Raw genomic sequence first — 21,390 nt, 5'->3', positions numbered from 1 at the left:
GAATAATAATAATAATAAGAGTGTACGTGCATTGGACTAAGCTGGAATCTGCGAGCATTCAATAAACAGGAGAAGACAAGGCAATATGGGCTCTGGGTTAAATCAACAATAATGCATATAAGAGCCACTTCAACAATTTAATCATGGTCTTCTCCTACTGACCCCCAAAGAAAAGAAAAGAAATAAAACTATTTACACGGGAAAGCTCCCAACAAGCAAAAGAAGAACGGGAAATATTTTTGGGTTTTCTTTTTAATTATTACTACTACAGCAGAAAAATAAATTACTACTGATTTTTTTGGTTTTTCTTAAGGTTTAACAAACACACAAGAAGAAAGCAGGAAAAAGAAAATAAACTAGCATGGATATTACAGTGAAAGAGTATGAGCACCGACATCTAGCAATGAGTGTGTGTGAACATAAATGTAATGTCGGTGAGAAATACGTACTCCCCCAAGCTTAGGCTTTTGGCCTAAGTTGGTCTATGACCACGGCTGGCCCGGCTGATATCCATAATAATAGTTGTTGGGGTCGTACTGTGATGAGGAAGAAGAAGGCTCCGATTGCCACTGGCTGGCAATCATCTCCGGATCCCACTGATAGTTAGACTGCCGTGGAGGATCAAATTGTGGTTCTGGTTCTGGCTCCTCGGCTGGTGCAGGGTTCCGGTAGGCATGAATAGCCGTCAACGGAACAAGGTACGTGCCTACAGTCAAATCAAACAAAGAAGGAGCAGGCAGGATAATAGTCTCAGGATGATGTTTGTTAAAGAACAATTGATATTTAAGCTCTCCTGCCCTATTCTTAACAATAAAATCATGTGCCACCATGCTTTTATGATCTAGATAAACATGGGGCAGCACCTTTTCTTCCTTCTCAGCATGCCTAATAGGTATGTTAAAATGTACGGCTAGGCGTGTAGCATAGATGCCTCCAAAGATGGGGCCTTTGGTACGGTTCATACTTAACCGTCTAGCAATAATACTGCCCATACTAAAAATGTTATCACTGTATAAACCGTGGAGAAGAATAATTATATCAGGGATACTAAGGTTTCCACAGTTTCTGCGTCCAATTAAACAATGACTAGCAAATAATGCAAAGTAACATAAAAAACAGGAAAATGTATGCTAGTGATTCGTGCATCAGAAACCTTCCTAGTTTCTCCTACAGTGATAGTATCAATAAACCCAACCACATCATCATGATGTGGTTCTTCTGTCTTGCCCTCAAAGGGGACTAAACAAATCCGACAAAAATCATAAAGTGACATCTCCTTATGCTCATCATATAAATGAAACTCCACCGTAGGTGGTGAGTTCCTAGAATGAAAATGAAAGTTTTGCACAAAGGTATTTGTGAGTAGGAGATACTGATCGCATTGGTCATGGAGGAAAGCGGTGAGGCCTGCATTGTGAGCCAATTCATGAAAATCTTCATAGATACCGGCTGCTCTCAATAAATCATCAGAAGGCCATTCACACGCCCGAATCTCCGTGATGCGCGGAAAATTATACTTAGGCTTCGGTGCCTTTTCCTTCGTGCTTTGGCTCGATGAGCCCCTCAATAATCTCCTCATCATTTTCTGAAAAATTCTGAAATTTTTCCTAACTTCAAACAAAAGTGAACCAACTTCAATAAAACTGATAGCAACTACTCCTACAAGTGCCTAGAGCCTATATCAAGCATTAGAACTACTTAGAACCATATAAATTTGACATGCAAGCTCAAGAACAGGGTCACCTAAGCAGCAAAAATTTGCAATGAATAAAGCACTAGAACAAAAATTAATTGGACCAATGGAGGAGTCACAGACCAAGGAACAATCTCCCCAAGCAGTTTTGTGAGAGGTGCTTTGAGCAAGGAGATCGAAAATCACAACAAAAGTGGCTAGAACTCGTGCTTGAGTTGGTTTTTCGGGTTTGTGTGAGACAGAGGAAGAAGATGGGTGCTGGGATAAGTGGAGGAGGGCCACCATGGGCCCACGAGGCAGGGGGCGCGCCCACCACCCTCGTGGCCAGGTGGCAGCTCCTCCCGTGGTAATTTTTGCATAATAAATCCTCAAATATTCCCGAAAAAATCATATTAAATTGGCATGTCATTCTGAGGACTTTTATTTTCGGGATATTTTTATATTGCACGGATAAACCAGGAAACAGACAGAAAAATACTATTTTTACTTTATTTCTACTAATTAACATAAAGTATAGAGAGGGTACAGAAGTTTGTGCTTCTAGTTTCATCCATCTCATGCTCATCAAAAAGAATCCACTAACAAGGTTGATCAAGTCTTGTTAACAAACTCATTCCGATAATCATGAAACCAGACAAATTTCGAATAACACTAAGTTACCTCAACGGGGATATGCACATCCCCTATAATAAGTATATCATATTTCTTTTTGACAGTAGGAAGAGGAAATTCAAAACCTCCAATTATAATCGATGGAATTTTTCCAATGGAGTTGATACTATGAACTTGAGGTTGTTTCCTCAGAAAGTGTACCGTATGCTCATTACCATTAACATGAAAAGTGACATTTCCCTTGTTGCAATCAATAACAGCCCCTGCAGTATTAAGAAAAGGTCTTCCAAGAATAATAGACATACTATCATCCTCGGGAATATCAAGAATAACAAAGTCCGTTAAAATAGTAATGTTTGCAACCACAACAGGCACATCCTCACAAATACCGACAGGTATAGCAGTTGATTTATCAGCCATTTGCAAAGATATTTCGGTAGGTTTCAGCTTATTCAAGTCAAGTCTACGATATAAAGAGAGAGGCATAACACTAACACCGGCTCCAAGATCACATAAAGTAGTTTTAATATAATTTCTTTTAATGGAGCAAGGTATAGTAGGTACTCCGGTATCTCCAAGTTTCTTTGGTATTCCACCCTTAAAAGTATAATTAGCAAGCATGGTGGAAATCTCAGCTTCCGGTATCTTTCTTTTATTAGTAATGATATCCTTCATATATTTAGCATAAGGATTTGTTTTGAGCACATCAGTTAATCGCATACGCAAAAATATAGGCCTAATCATTTCAGCAAAGTGCTCAAAATCCTCATCATCCTTTTTCTTGGATGGTTTTGGAGGAAAAGGCATGGGTTTCTGAACCCAAGGTTCCCTTTCTTTACCATGTTTCGTAGCAACAAAGTCTCTTTTATCATAACATTGATTATTTGCTTGTGGGTTATCAAGATCAACAGCAGGTTCAATTTCTACATCATTGTCATTACTAGGTTGAGCATCATCATGAACATCATCATTAATATTTTCATTAGGTTCATGTTCATTACCAGATTGTGTTTCAGCATCATACATAGATATATCATTTGGATTATCAGGTGGTTCAGCAATAGGTTCACTAGAAGTTTGCATAGTTCTAGCATTTTTCTTTTTCTTCTTCTTAGAAGAACTAGGAACATCAATATTATTTCTCTGAGAATCTTGGTCGATTCTCTTAGGATGGCCTTCAGGATATAAAGGTTCCTGAGTCATTCTACCAGTTCTAGTAGCCACTCTAATAGCATAATCATTTTTTTACTATTCATTTCATCAAGCACTTCTTTTTGAGCTTTAAGCACTTGTTCTACTTGCGTGGTAACCATAGAAGCATGTTTGCTAACAAGTTTAAGTTCGCCTTTAATATTAGTCATATAATCACTCAAGCGTCTAATCATATAAGAATTTTCTTTTAATTGTCTACCAAAATAAGCATTGAAGTCGTCTTTCTTAAACATAAAGTTATCAAACTCATCCAAGCACTGACTAGCAATTTTAGTAGGAGGAACTTCAGCTTTATCGTATCTATAGAGAGAATTTACCTTTACTACCTGTGTCGGGATATCGGGGTCAGGAGGTTCTTCACTAAATAAAGAATTGAGATCATAAGTTTCTTCAACAGGCGGTGAATTAAGACCATGTATTTCTTCAATAGGAGGTAAATTCTTAACGTCTTCAGCTTTAATACCTTTCTCTTTCATAGATTTCTTTGCCTCTTGCATATCTTCGGGACTGAGAAATAGAACACCTCTCTTCTTTGGAGTTGGTTTAGGAATAGGCTCAGTAATTGGAGCAGGAGCTGGCTCAGGAGCTGGCTCAAGAGGTGCCCAATTATTTTCATTTGTCAACATATTATTCAATAGAATTTCAGCTTCATCCGGTGTTCTTTCCCTGAAAAGAGAACCAGCACAACTATCCAGGTAATTTCTGGAAGCATCGGTTAGTCCATTATAAAATATATCAAGTATTTCGGGTTTCTTAAGAGGATGATCAGGCAAAGCATTAAGTAACTTGAGAATCCTCCCCCAAGCTTGTGGGAGACTCTCTTCTTTAATTTGCACAAAGTTGTATATTTCCCTCAAAGCAGCTTGTTTCTTATGAGCAGGGAAATATTTAGCAGAGAAGTAATAAATCATATCTTAGCATCACCCTTTAATGAGAACGGAAATATTTTGAGTATATAGAGGTAACGCGATCTCTCATCATTAGTGAATAGAGCATCTATATTGTTTAACTTAGTAAGATGTGCCGCAACAGTTTCAGATTCATAGCCATAAAACGGATCAGATTCAACCAAAGTAATTATATCAGGATCAATAGAGAATTCATAATCCTTATCAGGAACACAAATAGGTGAATTAGCAAAAGCAGGGTCGGGTTTCATTTTATCTCTAAGTGATTCTTTGTTCCATTTAATTAATAACCTCTTAAGCTCATATCTATCTTTGCAAGCTAAAATAGTGGCAGAAGATTCCATATCAAAAAGATAACCCTCAGGGATAACAGGCATATTTTCATCATCACTATCGTCATCGTATTCAGATTCAATAATTTCTTTTTCTCTAGCCCTAGCAATTTGTTCATCAAGAAATTCACCAAGGGGCACAGTAGTATCAGGCATAGAAGTAGTTTCATCATAAGTATCATGCATAGCAGAAGTGGAATCATCAATAACAAGCGACATATCAGAACGAATAGCAGAAGCAGGTGTAGGTGTCGCAAGCTTACTCATAACAGAAGATGAATCAAGTGCAGAGCTAGATGGCAGTTCCTTACCTCCCCTCGTAGTTCAGGGATAGATCTTGGTTTTTGGATCTCTCAAGTTCTTCATAATGATAAGCAGATATAAATCCCAAGTGACTCAAAGAATAGAGCTATGCTCCCCGGCAAAGGCGCCATAAATTGGTCTTTAAAACCCACAAGTATAGGGGATCGCAACAGCTTTTGAGGGTAGAGTATTCAACCCAAATTTATTGATTCGACACAAGGGGAGCCAAAGAATATTCTCAAGTATTAGCAGCTGAGTTGTCAATTCAACCACACCTGGAAACTTAGTATCCGCAGCAAAGTATTTAGTAGCACAGTAATATGATAGTGGTGGTAACGGTAACAAAAGTAAAGACAGCAAAAGTAATGTTTTTGGTATTTTGTAGTGATTGTAACAATAGCAGCGGGAAAGTAAATAAGCGTAAACCAGTATATGGAGAACTCGTAGGCACCGGATCAGTGATGGATAATTATGCCGGATTCGATTCATCATGTAACAGTCATAACATAGGGTGGCACAGAACTAGCTCCAATTCATCAATGTAATGTAGGCATGTATTCCGTTTATAGTCATACGTGCTCATGGAAAAGAACTTGCATGACATCTTTTGTCCTACCCTCCCGTGGCAGCGGGGTCCTATTGGAAACTAAGGGATATTAAGGCCTCCTTTTAATAGAGAACTGGAACAAAGCATTAGCACATAGTGAATACATGAACTCCTCAAACTATGGTCATCACCGGGAGTGGTCCCGATTATTGTCACTTCGGGGTTGTCGGATCATAACACATAGTAGGTGACTATAGACTTGCAAGATAGGATCAAGAACTCACATATATTCATGAAAACATAATAGGTTCAGATATGAAATCATGGCACTCGGGCCCTAGTGACAAGCATTAAGCATAGCAAAGTCATAGCAACATCAATCTCAGAACATAGTGGATACTAGGGATCAAACCCTAACAAAACTAACTCGATTACATGATAAATCTCATCCAACCCATCACCGTACAGCAAGCCTACGATGGAATTACTCACGCACGGCGGTGAGCATCATGAAATTGGTGATGGAGGATGGTTGATGATAACTACGGCGACGAATCCCCCTCTCCGGAGCCCCGAACGGACTCCAGATCAGCCCTCCCGAGAGGTTTTAGGGCTTGGCGGCGGCTCCGTATTGTAAAACGCGATGATTTCTTCTCTCTGATTTTTTTCTCTCCGAAATCAAATATATAGAGTTGGAGTTGGCGTCGGAGGGCATCCAGGGGGCCCACGAGGTAGGGGCGCGCCCTAGGGGGGCGCGCCCGCCACCCTCGTGGACAGGGTGTGGGGCCCTTGGTCTTCATCTTTGGCGATGATTTTTTATTATTTTTTCTAAGATGTTCCGTGGAGTTTCAGGTCATTTCGAGAATATTTGTTTTCTGCACATAAAACAACACCATGGCAATTCTACTGAAAACAGCGTCAGTCCGGGTTAGTTCCATTCAAATCATACAAGTTAGAGTCCAAAACAAGGGCAAAAGTGTTTGGAAAAGTAGATACGACGGAGACGTATCAGGGCGCGCCCCCCTATCTCGTGGCCGCCTCAGGGACCCCCTGACTTGTTCCCGACTCCAACACCTCTTATTTATACCCAAACTTCTAGAAAGAAACCTAGATCGAAAGTTCCGCCGCCGCAAGCCTCTATAGCCACGAGAAATCAATCTAGGCCTTCTCTGGCACCCTATCGGAGGGTGCCATCATTACCGGAGGCTGTCAAGGAGGATCCCGAAGGGGCCATCATCACCATGAAGGCCAAGGACTAGAGGGAGAACTTCTTCCCATCCAGGGGGAGGCCATGTAGGAGGACGCACAAGGGGGAGAACCTCTCCTCTCTCTCGGTGGCATGGGAGTGCCATCGGGAGGGGAATCATCGCCGCGGTGATCGTCTTCATCAACATCACCATCATCATCACCATCATCATCTCTTTTACGCAGTCCACTCTCCCGCACCCCGCTATAATCCCTACTTGAACATGGTTCTTGATGCCACATATTATGATCTAGTGATGTCTTCATCAACATCACCATCATCATCACCAGCAACATTATGAAGCCTAATTTGCATGCTTGTGCTAGTCACCACATACATCACAAAAATACAAGACTTGCACCTCTGGAAAGATGGCATGATGTAGTTCAAAATACATGCAGACCTCATGCTCATAGAATACACACATCAAATGCAACAAAAATGACAAAGCACCGTGATCTGATAAGTACCAGCAGTTAACATTTCATAGAACTTTTGCAACAATGAAAATGGCATCATAATGGACAGTAACATGCATGGAAATGCTACTAACATGAAGAGCTCAACGAGACGAACATTTTCACATATCATATGCATGATTTGGAGCCATGGTCCCCGAGATATGGCATGATGAAGATGGCATAAAAATTACAGGATTCGAGGACTTAGACGAAATTATACCACTCTGGATCGGATCTAGGGTTTGGCACAGAAAACGAGGCGATGCGGATCTCGCCGGAGATGCTCGGCGAGGAGGTGGCCGGTCGGACTCATGGTGGAGGAGGAAGACGCCGGCGACGAGGGAGAGGCGGCGGCGGGCGGTGGCGTGGCGTGGCGGAGCAAGGCGGCGGCACGGTGTGGCGGAGCAAGGCGGCGGCTCGGCGGCGTGGCAGATGGCGCCCAGCGGCAAAGGCGGCGTGCGGAGGAGCGGGGAGCTTGGGAAGGCGCGCGGAGGAGCGGGGCAGCACGGGCAGCCGGGCGGTGGGGGCGGTGGCGAAAGGGCCCAGAGGGCCCCACTCGGGCCCTGGTGGGCTGGTGGGTGAGGCGTGGCGGCGGGGACCCGGGGCGGCGGCGCGGACACGTTCCTCGGCGGCGGGGGAATTTGTCCGGCGTCGCGAGGTGGAAGGAGGCTAGGGTTTGCCCGAGAATTTTCGAGGGGGGTGTTTATATAGGTAGAGGGAGCTATGAGTTTCCAAATGAGGTGGGGTTTTCACCCACACGATCGTGATCCGGCGACGGAGAACATGGAGGTGGTTTAGATGGGTTATTATTGGGCTGTTTTGGAGGGGTGTTGGGCTGCAACACAAAAGAGGCTTTTGCGGTTACCGGTTAACCGTTGAGGCATCAAACAGCCTCCAACTGGAACGAAATTTGACAGGCGGTCTACCGGTGATACACCAAGGCCACTTGACAAATCTCGGCCCGTTCCGAGAACGTTTTTCTCCCGCTCACGAAACGAGACAAGAGGGGTGCACCGGGTGCATGTGGGAGTGTCGGATTGCAAAACAGACAACGGGGAAAATGACCGGACGCATGAGACGAACACGTATGCAAATGCAATGCACATGATGACATGATATTAAATGCATGAGATGAACAAGATTCAAAACAAAAGACAAAAACCCAGCCACGAAGAGAACCTCATAACATAAAGCCAAAAATGGCAAGAGTCAGAGTTACAAATATGGCAAGTTACATCCAGGGTGTAACATGGCCACCCCTCAAGCTGAAGCCTTGGAGAGCATCATCTAGAATATTCATTACGTGGGTGTAGTCCTTCTTCTCGTAGTTTCTGGTAGGGTCGAAATACACTGCATGGGAGACTCGCGGGCAAAGAACGATAAGGACGGCGCGCCCGTTGCTGCGGGGAAAAACACCTCAAATTATTCTCCATGTGAGCGAGAAGGAATGATTGAGATGTACGAAAGGGTTGTCCGGCACTGACTTACTTTGGATGATAAGGCAGGAGGACGATTTCCTGGTCCTTTTTTTGTACCATGAAGTTTTCGAGGTACTCCCTAGCAGTTTTACGCTCAAAGTCGCCGAGACTCAAGAAGGACTCGTGCATGTAGTATGGATCCGCTACACAGATTTGCGAGACTTCTTCTCTCTTCATGACGGAGCTCATATGTAGCGCAAAAAGGCGGACGATTGTACAATCGAGCCACCTTTTCGGAAACATCTCGAAGATATGCTCAAACCACAAGAAGAACACCTCCACAGGATGTGTGTCGACATAGCACTTCCCCTCTGGCACACGAGTCGTGTATGTCAGATATCCTGGATCCTTCGAGGCTAGTAGGCTGATACGTCCATTTTGCATCATGTTTTCTTACTGTTATTTATGATGTTATTATCAATAATAATACTTTTTGGAGTAATTCTAATGCATTTTCTCTCATAATATGCAAGGTACACACCAAGGGGAAGAATTTTGGCAGCTGGAAATCTGGACCTGGAAAAGCTATGTCCGGCTACCTATTCTGCACAACTCCAAACAAGCTAAAACTTCACGGGGATTTTTTAAGGAATATATAAGAATTATTGGAGAAAATAACTACCAGAGGGTGGCCACCAGGTGGGCACAACCCACCTGGGTGCGCCAGGGCCCCCGGGCGCACCCTGGGGGTTGTGGCCTCCTCAGCACCTCCGGTGCCCATCTTTTGGTATATAAGTCATTTTGACCTAGAAAAAAATAAGAGGACTTTCGGGATGAAGCGCCGCTGCCTCGAGGTAGAACTTGGGCAGGAGCACTTTTGCCCGCTGGCGGAGCGATTCCGCCGGGGGAACTTCCCTCCCGGAGGGGGAAATCATCGTCATCATCATCACCAACAACTCTCCCATCTTGGGGAGGGAAATCTCCATCAACATCTTCAATAGCACCATCTCCTCTCAAACCCTAGTTCATCTCTTGTGTTCAATCTTGTTACCGAAACTATAGGTTGGTACTTGTGGGTGACTAGTAGTGTTGATTACATCTTGTAGTTGATTACTATATGGTTTATTTGGTGGAAGATTATATGTTCAGATCCAATATGCTATTTAATACATCTCTGATCATGAGCACGTTTATCGTTTGTGAGTAGTTACCTTTTTTCTTGAGGTCACGGAAGAAATCATGTTGTAAGTAATCATGTGAATTTGATATGTGTTCGATATTTTGATAGTATGTATGTTGTGATTCCCTTAGTGGTGTCATGTGAACGTCGACTACATGACACTTGACCATATTTGGTCCTAAGGGAATGCATTGTGGAGTAGCAATTAGATGATGGGTTGCGAGAGTGACAGAAGCTTAAACCCCAGTTTTTGCGCTATTCCGTAAGGGACCGATTGGATCCAAAAGTTTAATGCTATGGTTCGAATGTATTCTTAATACTTTTCTCGTAGTTGCGGATGCTTGCGGGAGGGTTAATCATAAGTAGGAAGTTTGTTCAAGTAAGAACAACACCTAAGCACCGGTCCACCCACATATCAAATTATCAAAGTAGCGAACACGAATCGAACCAACATGATGAAAGTGACGAGATGAAATTCCCGTGTACCCTCAAGAACGCTTTGCTTGTTATAAGAGACCATTTTGGCCTGTCCTTTGCCTCAAAAGGATTGGGCTACCTTGCTGCACTTTTGTTACTACTATCGTTACTTGCTCGTTACAAATTATCTTGCTATCAAACTACCCTGCTACTTACAATTTCAGCACTTGCAGACTGTAACACCCATAATGCGGCTATATCTCCCACGTGTCGGGGCACGACTTAGAGGCATAGCTGCATGGTAGGCATGTTGCAAGAGGGGTAATCTTTACACATCCCATGTATTGAATAAGAAAGGGATAAAGAGTCGGCTTACAATCGCCACTTCACACAAATACAAGTTAAACATACATCATCGAGAATACAATCAAGGTCCGACTACGAAACCGAAATAAAAGAAGACAACCCCCAAATGCTAGATCCCTGATCGTCCCAACCGGGCTCCTCTACTGATCATCCGGAAAAGAAACAAAACAACGACTACAATCTTCATCGAGCTCCCACTTGAGCTGGGTTGCATCACCTGCACTGGTATCATCGGCACCTGCAACTGTTTGGAAGTATCTGTGAGTCACAAGGACTCAGCAATCTCACACCCGCGAGATCAAGACTATTTAAGCTTATGGGTAGGAAAGGGTAGTGAGGTGGAGCTGCAGCAAGCACTAAGCATATATGGTGGCTAACTTACGCAAACAAGAGCGAGAAGAGAAGCAATGCAACTGTCGTGAATTAGAAGTGATCAAGAAGTGATCCTGAAACTACTTACGTTCAAGCATAACACAAGAACCATGTTCACTTCCTGGACTCAGCCGAAAAGAGACCATCACAGCTACACACGCGGTTGATGCATTTTAATTAAGTTAAGTGTCAAGTTCTCTACAACCGGATATTAACAAATTCCCATCTGCCCATAACCGCGGGCACGGCTTTCAAAAGTTCAAAACCCTGCAGGGGTGTCCCAACTTAGCCCATCACAAGCTCTCACGGTCAACGAAGGATATTCCTTCTCCCAGGAAGACCCGATCAGACTCGGAATCCCGGTTACAAGACATTTCGACAATGGTAAAACAAGACCAGCAAAGCCACCCGAATGTGCCGACAAATCCCGATAGGAGCTGCACATATCTCATACTCAGGGCACACCGGATGAGCAATCCATACAACTAAACCAACCCTCAAGTTTCCCTGAGGTGGCGCTACAAGGGGCTCTAGTTCGGACCAACACTTAGAGAAGCACTGGTCCGGGGGGGTTGAAATAAAGATGACCCTCGGGCTCGCGAAAACCCAAGGGAAAGGTATAAGTTGTTAGGCAAATGTAAAACCAAGGTTGGGCCTTGCTGGAGGAGTTTTATTCAAAGTAAATTGTCAAGGGGTTCCCATAACACCCAACCGCGCAAGGAACGCAAAATCAAGGAACATAACACCGGTATGACGGAAACTAGGGCGACAAGACTGGAACAAAACACCAGGCATAAGGCCGAGCCTTCCACCCTTTACCAAGTATATAGATGCATTAATTAAATAAGAGATATTGTGATATCCCAACATATCCATGTTCCAAACATGGAACAAACTTCATCTTCACCTGCAAGTAGCAACGCTATAAGAGGGGCTGAGCAAAAGCGGTAACATAGCCAAACAACGGTTTGCTAGGAAGATGGGTTAGAGGCTTGACATGGCAATATGGGAGGCATGATATAGCAAGTGGTAGGTAGTGCGACATAGCAATAGAGCGAACAACTAGCAAGCAAAGATAGAAGTTATTTCGAGGGTATGGTCATCTTGCCTGCAAAGTTCTCAGAGTTGACGAAAGCTTGATCCTCGTTAGTGTACTCAACAGGTTCCTCGATCACGTACTCGTCTCCCGGCTCTACCCACAGCAAGAACACGAGCAAAAGGACCAACAATAAATCACGGTGCGATGCACAAACAACATGATGCAAAACATGGCATGACATGCGAGATGTGAAATGCAATGCATATGCGTGCTCCGAAAGAGAAATAATGATCGAGGCATCAACTTGGAAAACCAAGTATGCTGCTGGAAAGATGAGATGATTTCGGATGAAATCGATATAAAGATCGCCGGAAACGGATGCACGGTTTGCAAATGGCAAGCAAAACAAGAATGGCACAATTCTGCGATTAACAGCACGATGCCATCTAGAATGCACCAAGAAAGTAAGCTACTGCACTCCAACATAGCAACAAAACATATGGCAGTGATGTACACAATATGCTTGACAAAACATGAACACTGAGCTACGGCTAAATCACATAAGAGCAGGTTCAAACAAGCATGGCAAAAGTGCAAAAGATATCAGCTTCACAGACTTTCTGAAATTACTAACATGCCAGGAATAACATCAGGAAGACATGTTTAGAGCAAGCAAACAACATGCTATGGGAACATATCATAGCAAACAAAGGCATGGCATGATTCTACTAAATGGATAGAACAAAAGTCCCTTACTGATCATGAGCCAGAAAGGCACAGAATATATGATGGCACCCATGTAAACATAGCAAGTTTTATTAATAGTTTCAGACTTGGCATAAAATAGAGCATGGCATAAACAAAATTATGAAGGCATCTTTGCGAGCTGAAATCACTCACCACAAGGCATTGCATGACAAGACAAGCATGGCAAGAACAAGATTACATGTTCATGAAGCTAACCATGGCAAGAGCAAGTTCATAGCAGGCATGGATCAATAGCAACAACCATGGCAAAATTGATTAACATGTAAACAATCTGCCAAGAACCTTTTGTAGCAAAAGTAGAGCAAGATTAAGACATGCTAGGGCACTCCATAATGGCAAACAGGGGCATGGATGGATAGGGGATAACCATATTTGCAAAACACCCTTACTGATACTCAAAACAAGCATGTATCTCACTGTAGCATTATGTTTACATGGCATAAAAATAACGGCGGGAAAATGACTTAGTAAAATCCTAAGTCCCTGAAAACAGCAATATCACGAGGGCTACTTTGCATGCTTGTGCTAGTCACCACATAGATCACAAAAATACATGGAAAGCACCTCTATAAATATGGCATGGCATAGATCAAAACACATCTAGAGCTCATGCCCATATGATGCACACAACAAATGTGGCAAAAATGACAAAACATCATAATCTGATAAGTAGCAGCAGTAAACATTTTATAGCACTCTTGCATCAGTGATATGGGCATCAAGATGGACACAAACAAGCATGCCACAATGGAATGAAATCTCAGGGGCATATGAACAGGGCATATAATCTCATAGAAAAAAGGACTTAGAGAAAATCTCAGGTCTGAAAAGTGAGCGTCGAATAACTATGGGTTGCCCAGGGCAGGGAATAATGGCGCTCACCCATGGGCTCGGCCCATTTGGTGGAGGCTTGGCAGGCCTGTGGAAGCGGCTAGGCTGGGTCGCTGGCCACGCGTAGGCCCACGCGGACGGTGGGGCTGGAGGCGTCATCCTCCCACACCAGGGAATGAGCGCGGCGGCGGCTGAACTCCGGCAAGGCGGTTCGCCGGCTAGCGGGGCGGGCGGATCCGGGCGTGGCGCCCCCGGATCTGGCGATGGCGGGGCCGGGCGGCGACGAGCGGTTGCCGACGAGGCAGCAAGCGGCGATGGCGATGGGGAAGCGCATGCGGGAGGCGCATGGCGGCGGGGAAGCGCAGGCGGGTGGCAGCGCGGTCGGGCTCACGCGGGCCCGCGATGGGCTCGGCGGGCCGCGCGGTGGAGGAGGGCGGCGGCAACACATGGCGGTGCGCGAGTGGAGGAGGGAGGCGGCGGTGCTGAGGTGGCGGCTCCGGATTGGCTGGGCGACATGGAGGCGGCGATGGACATGTCCGGCGCGGTGCGGGCATGTCCGGTGGCGCGGTGGAGGTGAGATCTAGGGTTAGACCGCGAATTTTCGGGGGGAGACACATATTTATAGCTAGGAGGAGGTAGGAGTGTCCAGATAGAGTGTAGTTTTCGCCCACATGATTGTGATCTGATGATGGAGGACATGGAAGGGGTTAGGATGGGCTATTGGGCCGTTTTGGAGGGGTGTTGGGCTGCAACACACACGAGGCCTTTGCGGTTACCCAGTTAACCGTTGGGGCATTGAACGGACTCCAAATGGAACAAAATTTGACAGGCGGTCTACCGGTGGTGTACCAAGGCCACTTGGCAAATCTCGGTCCATTCCGAGAATGTTCAACACCCGCTCATGAAAAGAGACATGAGGGGTGCGCCGGGTGCAAGTGGGAGTGTCGGATTGCAAAACGGACAACGGGGAATATGCTCGAATGCATGAGACGAACACGAATGCAAATGTGATGCACATTATGACATGATATGAAATGCATGACATGACCAAAAGCTAAACAAAGACAAAACCAAACCACGAAGGGAAAAATCGTACCGCATCTCCGGAAAAGGCAAGAGTCAGAGTTACAAATATGGAAAGTTGTATCCGGGGCGTTACACACACATCACCTTACTGGAAACTACTTGTCATCTCCTTCTACTCCTCGTTGGGATCGACACTCTTACTTATTGAAAAGAGCTACAATTGACCCCCTATACTTGTGGGTCATCATAGGCTTTTCTCGGTCGACAGCACATAGTCGTGAAGTCTCCTAAGATCCCCTGATATTGCCTCCAGCGGTTTTCGTGGTAGCATCGGCCCGCTCGTGACATGGAACATGGCCACACCTTTGACATGTACACGCTCTTCAAAATATGTCGTCTGGCTGTTGTGTGCTCTGGCTTGTTTGTAGGCAGCAGAGCCTCTCTTCCCCGGTCTCTTCCTCTCCTTTTTCCTGGGCTGACCTTCCAGACCCTTCCTTAACCCCTACCCCGGTGTTGTCGGGCTAAGCATTGTACGACCCTCGGCTAGTTGAGCCTGTGTTGAGGTGGCATCTTCAGGCGTGTCTTGTGAGGATTGTGTGAAGAGAGACTTCTTGCAATCCCTACTAGGACATTCCTACCCGGGCAGATCATCCATATCCTCATCAGCCTGCTAATAGCCTGAGTTGTCATATGGCTGACTCATCATATCTAAGTCACCGTCACAGGCGCCTATATTGAGGAACCGAAGAGGGTCCTCATCCATCTCATCATCCATTCTTTGTTCTACGGGGGCGATTACATCAGCCACTATTGGACCCCCTTCATCACGTCGTCCGACGCCCCCACTAAGCACTACATGCGCTGGTAATTGCTTAGGCGAGGTGTGGTGTTCATACCTGCTTGTTGGTGTGTGGTTATTGGTGTGCTCTCGGCTGGCTCCAGACGAAGAAGATTGTTCGGCCATAGCAGCACCCAACCCTTGTAGTTTCCAATCCGCGGCGTGGTCTCGTTGTCCTCTCCCCCTAGCCGTACTGGAGGAGGCAAATCCTCATGCCCCGATTTCACACTCGACAAGGTAACCCTGACGTGCCCATCGGGCATCGGCTGGCCATGGAACGTGAGTTCCAAGGGCTTCATTATCACCGCCTTTCCCTCGTCCACCTTCTGGCCTTTGATCAAGTAGAGTACCGTGCACGGGGTTTTGTCGGCCTGCAAATACATGTTTGCGGCGTAAAACATCTGAAAGGCAACGAAAATGGAATATTCTAGATATATGTTGGTGCGACATGTAATTACCATGAGGGCGTCGAGCTCAGCCAAAGACGAAGGCCCGCCTAGCGCGCCAGAGGCTACGGACGGGCTGCTATGAGCGGGTGTGGGTGCGGGTGCGGGTGCGAGAGCAGACGCGGTTGCGTGAGCTAGTGATGGTGCGGTGGTGTTGTTCACCGAGTTGCTCCCGAAAAACTGGGCATGGGGAAATCATCTACCGTCTTGTCTGGATTTTCCTTCGTCCAGTTGATGATAGCTGGGATCAAGTTAGTAGCGACATCATTTCTGCAGGCATGTACAGCTGCATCGACTGCCTGCTATAGCAACTCATTTTTCTCCTCGGCTTCTTTTTCGTGTCCTCAACTGCTTTTTTCTCGAACGCATGCTTCACCTTCTTGTCGATGTCCGCCTGACTAAACTTCTTTTTCTGCTTCTTGGCCTCCTGGCCCTCGTTATAAAGGACCTTCCATGTGCCGCCATCTCCGGCTCCGTGCACACGTCCATATTGCGGCCACTGGTCCATAGGGAGTCCCTTAAGTTAGTTCAAGGCCCAGTTGAGAGGGGTATCCCACTTGGGCCTCATCAACGAAGACTGGCTTTTAGTTGCAAGCTAGTGTTGCTTCTCTTGCAGAAGGAACATGAACCTTTTACGAATGTGTAGTCGACTTGATTAGAAACTAAATGTAAGGTGGTAAAAGAATAATTACCAGTATTCTAATCAATTTCCTCATGATTGGGTCTGTGTAAAAAACCTTCTTTTCCTTGTCCCACTTGTAGCGGGCCCTAATGAAGTCACGCTCCAGGGGGTTGGTGAACTTTGCGAAGGGGTCTGGGAGACCCGCGGCTTCACGTTCTGCGTCCTCCTTATCACATATGGGCCTTTTGCCAAGGTAGCCACGGCTTCTAAGGCGTTGGTTCCCCGTGTTCCTTTGCTGAAGGCTCTTGAATTTTGCAGCCTTAGCCTTGGCTGCCTCGGTAGCGCAAGTGTCCTTGAACTTTTGGAACTCCTCTTCCGTAAGTGTCGGGTTTTCCTCCAGAATCTTGGACAGGGGTTCCGCGGCCTCAATAGCTCGTTTCACCATCCCTTTCCAAGAGGCCAAATCATTGCTAAACATGCATGGTGTGATTGTTAATCTTTTTCATCTTTGGATCATCCCACGGTTGTTCTATACTATCATCCCAGTCAGGGAACTTGAATCTCTTGTGCAACTTCGTTAGGAGCAACTGCCTCTGTTGGGGATATAGCTACTAGGAATAACCCGCCCAGGAGGGACCGGGTCAGCCCCAATGGCGGGTTACAAAAGAAGCCCAGTAACATTCAAGGCGATAGTTTATTAAGACTTATAGAAGGCCTAAGCCCAGAGGCGGCTTAAGGCCCAATATTGTAAACCGCCGTATGTAAGGAAAGACTTGTAAAGAAAGGCATGTAAAAGAAGTTGGCCGAGACTCTATAGGCCGCCAGGAGTCAACCCGTGTATATAAGGGGACGACCCGGCGGCGGCTTAGGGTAAGAGACAACAACTCGAACCCAGAACAAGCATATTCGCTCCCTGGTCTTCGAAACCCCAGCAATTCCAAACACAACTAGATGTAGGTTTTTACCTTCATCGTAAGGGGCCGAACTAATATAAAACCTCTCGTGTCCTTTGTCCCAATTAACCCATTTAAGCTTCCTAGTTGCGATGGCCCTACGACTAAGTCCTTTCTCTAGGACATCTGTCGTGACAATTCCACGATAGTTGGCGCCCACGGTGGGGCCAGCGCATGGTGGATTTGAGTTCTTGAAGGGCAACTTCTAAGGGCTCAAGGGATACGCTATGGGCCGGATAACCAAGAGTCGTCGCGGCAAACTCTACATCAACGACGAAGGCTGGGGCCCCGAGGCTGGCTCGATTGAGTACGGGTACCGGGTCCCCTTCGGCGGAATTCATGTCTTCATCGGCCGGATCGGCGAATCGGGCCCTGAGCCGGACGTCCACACCAACCTCGTTGAGACGGCTCAGCGCGCGACATCCGCCCGGGTTCAACCTGCCATGAGGCATGCCTTCGTGGGTTGCGTCCATGGAGGTGAATGCTCTGAAGGATCAGTGGATGGCGGTGAGACGGCCATCTGTTCTGATGCTACGTCATCAATAGGCGAGACAGATTCTTTGTACCAACTGCAAGATGGCATGCTCGGGGGCTATTCCGATGGCAGTAGTATTCCGGACCCCTTTGAGCCGCCAAATCAAGCCGGAGTCTTCATGGCGGGCACTCAACCTGGGCAAAACTCCATAGCTGCAGCGGCAACAACCACCGGGTCAGCAACGGTCAGGTCAGGAGACCCCACGCGCCCCCCGGCTCAGATGCTAATGGACCTGATGGATAAGTTGACGGCTCTGTTGACTGTTGTGGTGGAGCCGGCGGATAAGGCCCGGCATGACACGGAGGTGGCATGGGTACGCGAAGAGATGGCACAGGCCAAGGAAAATTTAGCAGTAGAAGAGGTCAGGATGGCTATAGAGCGGGCGGCTTTGGACGCTCGTGCTCAGCAGCTTCAAGCAGAGACTTTCTGACTCTCGGTGGATCTAAACGTGTCAAACGAGGTCATGAGGAGAAGGCACCAGAAAACTCAGTCACGCCTACCTCTAACGTTCGATCCTAGGAACCTTTTCCACACACCCATGGCCGTTCCAAGTAACCCGCCTGAGGCAAATCGGATCGCGACACCCGGAGCGCCGGTTCAGCCGCGGGCCATGGAGCCACCTCGTATGAATACCTCTCCACCTCATTATACACCAATACCACCGGGTCACTTTTCCAATCCTTTGGAGAATCTCATTGCTGCGTCGGCTCGTTTGGCGGCTCTCCTGATGGAAGGCGACTCTCCAACAGCAATCGAAACATGAAGGGTGCGAGAGCTTCTTCAGACGGCTCTGGCACAGCAGGATGTGTACTCTTACAGTCGAGACAGAATCCACTCAACCCCTCGCCCAAGCCGAAGCCCAAGCTATAGCAGGCATATGGACTCAGCTAAAATGTCGAGCAATGCTCAACGCCGTAACCAACCGCGCAGGCGCGAGCCGGCACAGGGTGGAGCCCTTAACTTGGCGGATCAGGAGAGGATCCGTCAAGAGGTTGAACGGGCGGTTCAACTAGCAGCTGAGTAGGCGGCTCATCAGGCTTTTCTGGCTTATCCGGCAACCTCTGTTGAGGTAGGAGTAGCCACAAGAACAGGAGGTGTCCCTTGCCTGGTGCCGGCTATCCGCAATGAGCGTTTGCCAAAAGACTTCAAGGGGCCTCGTAAGGTGCCTAATTACACGGCTGACTTGCAGCCTGGGGCCTGGATTGAAAGTTATGAGATGGCGATGGAGCTGTTGGAAGTCAGCGATGCAACAATGGCTAAGTATTTCACTATGATGTTGGATGGAACGGCTCGCACTTGGTTGAAAGGATTGCCCCCCAATTCCATCGGTTCATGGGCGGAGTTAAAGGCCCAGTTCATTCAGAACCTCAAGGACACATGCAAGCAACCTATGTCAATCATGGACCTGACTAATTGTAAGCAAGAGGAAGGTGAGTCCACGACCCATTGGGTGCGCCGGGTCAAGGAGATAATACATTCATCTGATAAGATGGATGCCGGCTCGGCAGTCTTAATGTTGGAGGAAAATTGCTGTTTTGAACCTCTGAAGCAGAAGCTGGGGCGGCTCAAGCGTGACTGCAATGACATGGGCCAGTTGATGGCGGCTCTGGTCAAGTATGCTGATTCTGATAGTACCAAGGATCCCGTGTCTGATGAAGAAAAAACAGGGAAGGGAAAGAAGAACGGCAACGGCAAGGGTCACCAGCATAACCTGGCAAATCAAGGAGGTAATAAACGTAAGGCTGACGAATTTGTGGCTAACACCAATGCACAAGGCAACAACCAACGACGCAAGGGTAGGCAACCCCCTCGGTCAGGCGGGTCAGGTCCCACCCTCGAGCAACTATTGAATGAACCTTGTCCAAGACACGACACCTGGGAGAAGCCAGCCACCCATATGTGAAAGGAGTGTACAATCATGAAGGCATTCAAAAATTCCAACACATTTGATGGAAGTCATGGGCCGGGTGGCGGTTCAGGTGGAGACGGCTTTCATGGCCCGGGCGCCGGTTCAGGTGGACGCGGTTTTCACGGTCAGGGACATCTAGGTAACCAGGGAGGTTATAATGCACAACCCGGCCAAGGTAATCAGCAGCAATAGTCCGGATATCAGAGCAACCCAAAACAGTTGAATAGTGGGCACTACCATGTATTTACCACTAGTTTATGCAAGAGGGACCAGAAGCTTCATAAGAGGGTTGTCGATGCCGTTGAGCCGACGATTCCACGTTATTTGAGGTGGTCAGAACAGCCTATTGTGTGGAGCAGAGAAGATCATCCTCCCCGGGTTGATAATCCGGGTCACTTAGCCTTGGTAGTGGCACCTCAGGTTGGTGGATATAAATTCACTAAAGTGCTCGTGGATGGAGACAGTAGCATCAACATCCTCTACTATGAGATGTTCCGTCGGATGGGGTTGACTGATAAGAGTCTTGAGTAATCCAACACTGTTTTTCACGGTGTTGTGCCTGGCAAGTCGACATACCTAGTTGGTAAGATTGAACTGGAAGTAGCCTTTGGGGGTGAATATGATTCCAGGGCTGAGAAGTTAACTTTTGAGGTGGTTAAGATCAAAAGCCCATATCATGCTCTGTTTGGACGGCCGGATTACGCCAAGTTCATGGCTCGGCCGTGTAATGTATATCTGCAGCTCAAGATACCGGGTTATAAAGGCACCATTACAGTACATGGAAGCCAAAAAATAGCCCTGGAGTGTGAAGAAGGAGATGCCGCTTATGCTTAGTCTGTTTGTGCAACAGTGGAGTTAAATTTTTATAAAGATAATGTTGACCCGGCAGACATGACGTCTTTAAAGAAGCCAACTACGGAGCATGAACCGGTGTTAAAATTCACGTCAGCTGATGACACCAAAACGGTCGATTTTGTGCCTGGCAACTCATCCAAGCAGTTCATCATCAGTGCCAACTTGGATCCAAAATAGGAAAGCGCGCTCATCGAGTTCATCCGTGAGAACCGGGACATCTTTGCATGGAAACCTTCTGACATGCCAGGTGTCCCGAGAGAACTCGCTGAGCACACTCTTAATATTGATCCGAAGTTTAAGCCGGTCGGGCAGTTTCTCCGACGGTTTAACGAGGAAAGGCGCAAGGCCATTGGAGAAGAGGTGGCCCGGCTCTTGGCGGCCGGGTTCATCATTGAAGTTTTTCACCCGGAGTGGTTGGCTAACCCGGTGCTTGTACTCAAGAAGAACGGCACCTGGCATATGTGTGTGGATTACACCGATTTAAACAAAGCTTGTCCAGCT

Source organism: Triticum dicoccoides, chromosome 3A (genome assembly GCF_002162155.2).
Source record: "Triticum dicoccoides isolate Atlit2015 ecotype Zavitan chromosome 3A, WEW_v2.0, whole genome shotgun sequence".
In the NCBI taxonomy this organism is placed as follows: Eukaryota; Viridiplantae; Streptophyta; class Magnoliopsida; order Poales; family Poaceae; genus Triticum; species Triticum dicoccoides.
This window is presented reverse-complemented; position numbering follows the sequence as displayed.